Raw genomic sequence first — 7,105 nt, 5'->3', positions numbered from 1 at the left:
CGAAACTCGGTATACTTGGAAGTGCCGATCTCTCAACTTCATTGGGAGCACCCGCATACACGCCGATATACTGAAGGAAGTTGGTTTTGGTCTCGTAGCGCTGCAGGAAGTGTGTTGGACAGGATCCATGATGCGAACGTTTAGAGATAATCTTACCATCCATCCAGAGTTGCGGTTACACACGTGAGTTGCGAACAGCTTGTATAGTGATGAGCGACATACGATTGCACCGGTTCTTCAATTGCAGCATCATCAACGTGCGCTAGTCATGACGTCAAGATCATCACAAGAGATCTAAACGCTCAGGTAGGCCAGTAGGAGGAATTCGAACCGACGATTGGAAAGTTCAGCGCCCACCAGATGGCGAACGAAAACGAAGTCGTACGTAAGTACCTTTCTCCAACACAGCCTCTTTTATCATTACAACAGGAGATCAACACAGCGAACGGAATCGAAAATCGATCACGCTCTGATTGTCGGACGGCTTTTCTCCGACATTATCCACTGATGGTGATGGTCTAGTTGCGCTCAAAACTCTACGTAATCAACAATGCACGGCGACCGCCACGGAACAACCTAGAGCGACTGAAGCAACCGGATGTCACTTCAGCATATGCGTAGAATCTCGAGGCAGCGTGGACAGACGAGAGCGAGCTCGATGTGATCCCTCTACTTAAGCGTTGCCTGGAGTACAGTAAAAGCAGCCATAAACGACACAGCCGAGAATACCATCGCGTATGTGTGAACGGACCATAGCCCAATTACGAAAATTTAATTAACTTGTAATCATAAGCTTCCGTTTATTAATCATTCAATCCAAATTTCACCATCATAGGGTATTGGTTCCCTTATTAGGCATGTGGCTCCCATTTTCATCCTACGAAAAACAAAGGATTGAGGCGCTGTTTGCTTTGTTTCTTATTTTTGTTAGAAGTGAGCACCCATGAAAACAAAAAGAATGGAATCAATCGGTGCCGTAATCGCTTGTTTTCAAATAGGATGAATATGGGAGCGTGGGGTTACTGATGGCACACATACCCTATGTGTCATCGAATAATGCGAGCAAACGAAATTTTAAATCCTACGCGCTAGCTGATCAGCTGATTACCTAGTTTGGTTCTACCTGTTCTCGTTCCGTAGTTGTACTAAAATGTTGGTACATATTAGCATATTAGCCAACCACATATCGTAAATGATTGTGTAGAAAAAATCGTATATTTTGATATATTGAATCAGATTTGTATGATAATACATATTATTTTTTGACAATGATTGCGAAAAATCGCATTTTATGCCAAATGAAATTTATGTATCGATTTTGTTTCATATAGTCGTTTCCGATCATAAAAGGTGCTAGATACTATCGGTAGGATCACACAGAATCGGATAGAAACGTAAAAAGTCATACGTTCTGGATTTCAAGCTTCAAGTTTGCTAAAATCGTTTATGGATTCCTTTGAATCGTGAAAACCGTCGCTTTACATCGTATATGAATCTGCTAAATCGGGCTGCCTTCCTAGAGGTATGATCAAAATCGGTGCAATCGTATACAATGATAAGAATATTGTATAATGATCGTTTGCGTCATACTTGCGTCGTATACGAAGAGAACGAAATCGTAGAAATCGTATATTCATATTTACAGTCGCATATGATTGTTACTGCACTTTTGATAGTCGAATTTGAATCTCGGAAATCGTAAATGGATTTGTTTACATATTTGTAAGATGGAGGAAAGGAAAAATGTGTATTCAACACATTTTGTTTTTTTATTGTTGACAAATGCCAACTATGACAGTAATAATTTCTACCAAATATGTAGGTTATAGGCTATTTATATACAGCAGTTGACTTATATTAAGTGGTACATAGATTCCAACAACGATGTGAATTCCGAATTCTTGCACGGCACTGCTTTTTTATTTTTTATTTTTTTATCTGTATCAACGAGATTTTTAGCCCTAGGCTAGTTCATCTCGGGACCCACGCTTTGCTTCCCTACCGAAGGAAGAACTCATATTTTGTGAGTTTGTCGGGAGTGAGATTCGATCCCAGGTCCTCGGCGTGATAATCTAGTGTTCTAACCATCCCACCAGGACCGTTCCCACGGCACTACTTTTGGTGCCACTCAATACACAACAACAACGCTCTCACCACAAATCTAGCACCGAATCATGCTAATTTTTATTCGTTTCATCCCATTCACTTTGAACTCTCTACTTCCAAATTGGCAATATAGCCAATAGAGATAACGCGCAGTTCCAAATCAAAGGACCTAAGATCGATTCCCACTGAACACCAGTTGATTTTTTTTTATTTGAAAATCTTTAGTTGCATATCGGTACACTCAGTCGTAATAAGATCATGCATAATCGTATATTTAGGCGGAGAAAATCGGTGAAATCGTAGAAATTTTTCGAGATAATGATAATGTAAATACTTCCTGATTCAAAGAATATCTTTGAAACTGGCACTCATTTAGTTCATTCTGTTGTAGTAAAAGTAATCGGAACATTCTCACTGGAATCCATCCAATCCAAGGTAGCGCTGCCATCAACAATCAATATGAAACTGGAGAATTTGTTGTGACGCCAGTCGTTCCCCCAGTAAGTTCGCCCAATGCTGGTGTTTCTGACGCCACGCTTTCAATGTCAGTTTGCTCCGTCCATCTTTATCGAAGCAAGACTGAGTCCACAAATCTAGTGACCATGACAACAAGAAAAAACGATTATTTATTGACACATTCCAGGAAAGAAAAAAAACAACATTCATCTTCTTTTGTTTTTTTTTTATAAGAACTTGCTGCTGCGGGTTTTGTTATTTTTTTTCCTGTGGGCATCACATTTAAGTGGGTTCCTAAAGGTCAATCCCGATCTACCGCTACCCCCGGAAGTTCTCGTGAAACACATTATCCGAGAGGAAAATCCCGTTGCCCCAAAATGATTAGACCATTGTCGATCCCGAATTCAGCCAACGGGAATCAGCGGGCATGTGTGGCTGTTCCAGGGGGAATGACATTTCATTTTCTAACCAAAAAAATCCGCTTATATCCGTCCATTACCGTCGCTAGCCGTGGACCCTATGTTACAATTAGCGAAGTAAATTATCGGAGTACATCCAAAATTTAAAAAATATCATAAATCGTCTACCTATGTCTATGAATTCCATAAGGAGAAGACAACTTATCAAAATGATCCGTGCAAAAAGATTGCACAACTATGCAGACTGGAATCGAACCATAAACGTCGAGATCACTGAGCTCTTGTTTAACCCACACGGTTATCAACGCTTGAAGATATGGTGTTGCTAAATATGTATAAAAATCAATCTGTCAGTTGACACTGCGTCATTGGACAATCTTTCTCGTTGTCATGGTCACTAAATTGGCGAACTCAGTCTTGCTTTGATGAAAACGGGCGGAGCCAACTGACATTGAAAGCGTCCCTTTAAGAAAACCAGTATTGGGCGATTTTACTGGGGGAAATATGGGGGAAAACTGGCGTCAGAAATCGAACTGAATTTGTTCCTAACATTTATGTCTTAGTATTAAGTCTATGCTGCCATCACCAAGGCAACGTCTACATTGTGCAGTCAGGCTTCCTCTCCGTCTCGCTACCGTTGCGCTTGCAGTCAGTCATCATTCGAACACACGTCACTTTAGCTCCCACGAAATTATAAATGTTGAGCCACACGGGATGATTCTCTAATCCCTCGTGAATCATTGATGGTATGGCGGTAGTTTAATAGCTACATACGCAAAAAACACCGCACAAAACTTACTGCCGTAATTCTGCAAAGTGACTTAAGCGCCAAAATTTTGATTTTCATTTTATTTGCTTAATCGATACAGACTAGAAAACTCTTTCTAATATAATAAATTCAAATAAATAACCTCAAATGACCTTATAAAGTCAATAAAACAAAGTGACGTAAGCGCCATTTCCACAACAATATGACGTATGTGCAATCCTTACGAACTCAAATGTTGTGGTGACGAGAAAACGATCCTGCTTTAGTGGCATTACGATGTTTCGTAGCTCGATCTTTACCAAGATTCTTTTAGCTGCAATCTGGCCACTAGGGTGTTCTCCGGAACATCCGCAGAAGTAAACATTTGGTTGCAACTTCAACTTTTTTTCGAAAGAAGAAATTAATGACAAGAGAATGGTATTCCATGTCCATTCCATGATCCAAAGCGTTTAATTAATGGTTTCTGGATATTTCGGCACACCCACAAAATAAGGCGTAAAGTTCATCAAGCGATGTTTGTGGCCAAATTGCTAAGGAATGAAGTTGACTCTCCTGATCTCCTCTCCATGATGAACATCCGTGCTATTCAGCGACCTCTCCGGCAACGCGCATTACTGTCGGCCAGGTTTCACCGAACAAATATGGTTTTAATGATCCGATGTCGAAGATGATACGAACATTCACGTTGGTTGAGGATCTTTTTGAATTCGAAGAATCGTCGCAAAGCTTTAAAAATAAGATTAATCGTTCGTCCATATTGTAAATGTTATTGTGTTTAGTTATGTTGTTTTTATTCATTAACTGGTTTTGAACGACTGTAGGCGTACTTTCAGGTTATGTTTAGTTGGCGATTCAGTCATCAAATTGATTGAAAACGATGATTAAATTTTCATCCAACGTTTCGCTTCGTATGGAAGCTTCTTCAGGGACTCTAAAAGTGTAGTTTATTTACTGTTTGTTTGTCATTAGTGCTTAATTTCTTACCAATTTGTATCGTTTTTTTGTCTAGTCGGATTTGTTAAACGTTGAAATGTCAATATTGCTAGAGTCTGTTGTGGATATTTTACAAAGATTATGGTGTGATTTGTGTGAAATATTTTTAAAGTGTACTTACAATTTGTTTTGGGGGTGGTAGCATTACGGAAAGCACTAATTTAGCAGGGTCAACTTTGGATGAATTATCTAGTTTGGAAGTGTGTCAATAATATTATGGTCTATGGTCTGTTTGTGTTAGGTCTATTGGTGTGATTTGTTTTGGTTCTATTTTGAGCATTCTTAAATGTGTGTAGTATTCCTGCATAGGTTGCGTGTAGATTTTCTGTGTCCGATCGTTTGTTTACTGTTTTCTCAGTGTTGTATATGTGACAACTCTCTAGGAATTGGAGGTTGGTTGATTTGTGTGTCTTGTCTACTATTACTACTTCATCTAACTTAAACGAGTGTTCCATTGCTGCTGCGTGGTTAACTAATGCTGTCTTCTCTCTGATTTCTGTTTCAGTTTTGTTGTTGTCATCCCAATATAACATGCATCACAGTCTGCGCAGTCTATCCTGTACACTACATTGCTCTTTTCCCCTTGGCTGATTCTGTCTTTCACCATGGGTAGAATCGAGCCAACTGTTTTTGCCTGCTTGTGTGCTATACACAATATACACATAGCACACAAGCAGGCAAAAACAGTTGGCTCGATTCTACCCATGGTGAAAGACAGAATCAGCCAAGGGGAAAAGAGCAATGTAGTGTACAGGATAGACTGCGCAGACTGTGATGCATGTTATATTGGGATGACAACAACAAAACTGAAGAGCAGGCTCTCTGGCCATCGATCAAACGTGAGGAAGCTGCAAAAGCTGAGAGAGGAGGGACACACAAACAGGGACGGAGCAATAGCAGAAATCAGAGAGAAGACAGCATTAGTTAACCACGCAGCAGCAATGGAACACTCGTTTAAGTTAGATGAAGTAGTAATAGTAGACAAGACACACAAATCAACCAACCTCCAATTCCTAGAGAGTTGTCACATATACAACACTGAGAAAACAGTAAACAAACGATCGGACACAGAAAATCTACACGCAACCTATGCAGGAATACTACACACATTTAAGAATGCTCAAAATAGAACCAAAACAAATCACACCAATAGACCTAACACAAACAGACCATAGACCATAATATTATTGACACACTTCCAAACTAGATAATTCATCCAAAGTTGACCCTGCTAAATTAGTGCTTTCCGTAATGCTACCACCCCCAAAACAAATTGTAAGTACACTTTAAAAATATTTCACACAAATCACACCATAATCTTTGTAAAATATCCACAACAGACTCTAGCAATATTGACATTTCAACGTTTAACAAATCCGACTAGACAAAAAAACGATACAAATTGGTAAGAAATTAAGCACTAATGACAAACAAACAGTAAATAAACTACACTTTTAGAGTCCCTGAAGAAGCTTCCATACGAAGCGAAACGTTGGATGAAAATTTAATCATCGTTTTCAATCAATTTGATGACTGAATCGCCAACTAAACATAACCTGAAAGTACGCCTACAGTCGTTCAAAACCAGAGAATTTATTCATTAAGACTTTCAGGTCAGATGGATTATATGTAAATAAATAAATAAAATAAATAAATAAAATAGGGAATTTCCATTGAGACGATTGTATTGTTGATGTAATAGATATATCAATGGCGTTATTATGGCGTGCTGTCCACTGCATCGTACCGTGGCTCAGAAGGGCGACCAGTGAGAAGCAATATCGTTACAAAGGAATAGAACCCTGGAGCCCGGCTGAGGTTCAGCCCGTCCGTGCCGCCCAAGCCGCAGCCCTCCTGAGGCTCAAACTGTCCGCGCAGCGCGTTGTAATAATAACATCCCCACTGCTGCTTCCCAAGATCCATCCGTATTGACCGCCGACTGCCCAAATTACAGAAATCGCAGTGCAGATCCTTTTGATCAGTCGATTATGTTGTAAGAAATACCAAAAGGGAAGTCAATGTTTGACTGATAGTGAAAAACTATCCAGTGTCAAATTCCCGCTTACTCAGATGCATCGGATGGACATACGTCACTTCGTTGTGGAATCAGTGAAAAAAAATGGCTGATTCCACAACAAAGTGACGTTGGTAACATAACTCAAGCAGAACGATATTTTCACTAAAAATGCAACGTTGGCCATATTTTGCCATGAACTACGCATGTTTTGTACAGATTAGATTTTTAAAATGGGTGCACATATCCAACAGACATCCAATTTCAAGAAAAGCTTCGTCCTGAAAAATTTACTCTTTGGCGCTTACGTCACTTTGCAGAATTACGGCAGTTCAGTCATAGGGACTT

General features: G+C 39.7%; 2 long non-coding RNA genes across 2 annotated transcripts; one reads left to right on the top strand and one right to left on the bottom strand.

Moving 5' to 3' along the window:
* Positions 1–4,631: 4,631 nt before the first annotated feature.
* On the bottom strand, positions 4,632–5,236 carry LOC134287181 (uncharacterized). Its single transcript, XR_009997098.1, has 2 exons — positions 4,735–5,236; positions 4,632–4,681 (listed from the first exon to the last, which is right to left on the bottom strand). It is a non-coding gene; the product is annotated as an uncharacterized LOC134287181 (long non-coding RNA).
* A 175-nt stretch (positions 5,237–5,411) lies between these two features.
* LOC134287180 (uncharacterized) lies at positions 5,412–6,251 on the top strand. Its single transcript, XR_009997097.1, has 2 exons — positions 5,412–6,148; positions 6,202–6,251. It is a non-coding gene; the product is annotated as an uncharacterized LOC134287180 (long non-coding RNA).
* The last annotated feature ends 854 nt before the right edge of the window (positions 6,252–7,105 follow it).

This window comes from Aedes albopictus, chromosome 2 (assembly GCF_035046485.1).
Source record: "Aedes albopictus strain Foshan chromosome 2, AalbF5, whole genome shotgun sequence".
Classification (NCBI taxonomy): domain Eukaryota; kingdom Metazoa; phylum Arthropoda; class Insecta; order Diptera; family Culicidae; genus Aedes; species Aedes albopictus.
Note: the sequence above shows the minus strand (reverse complement) of the source record. Positions and strands in the feature narration are given on the sequence as shown.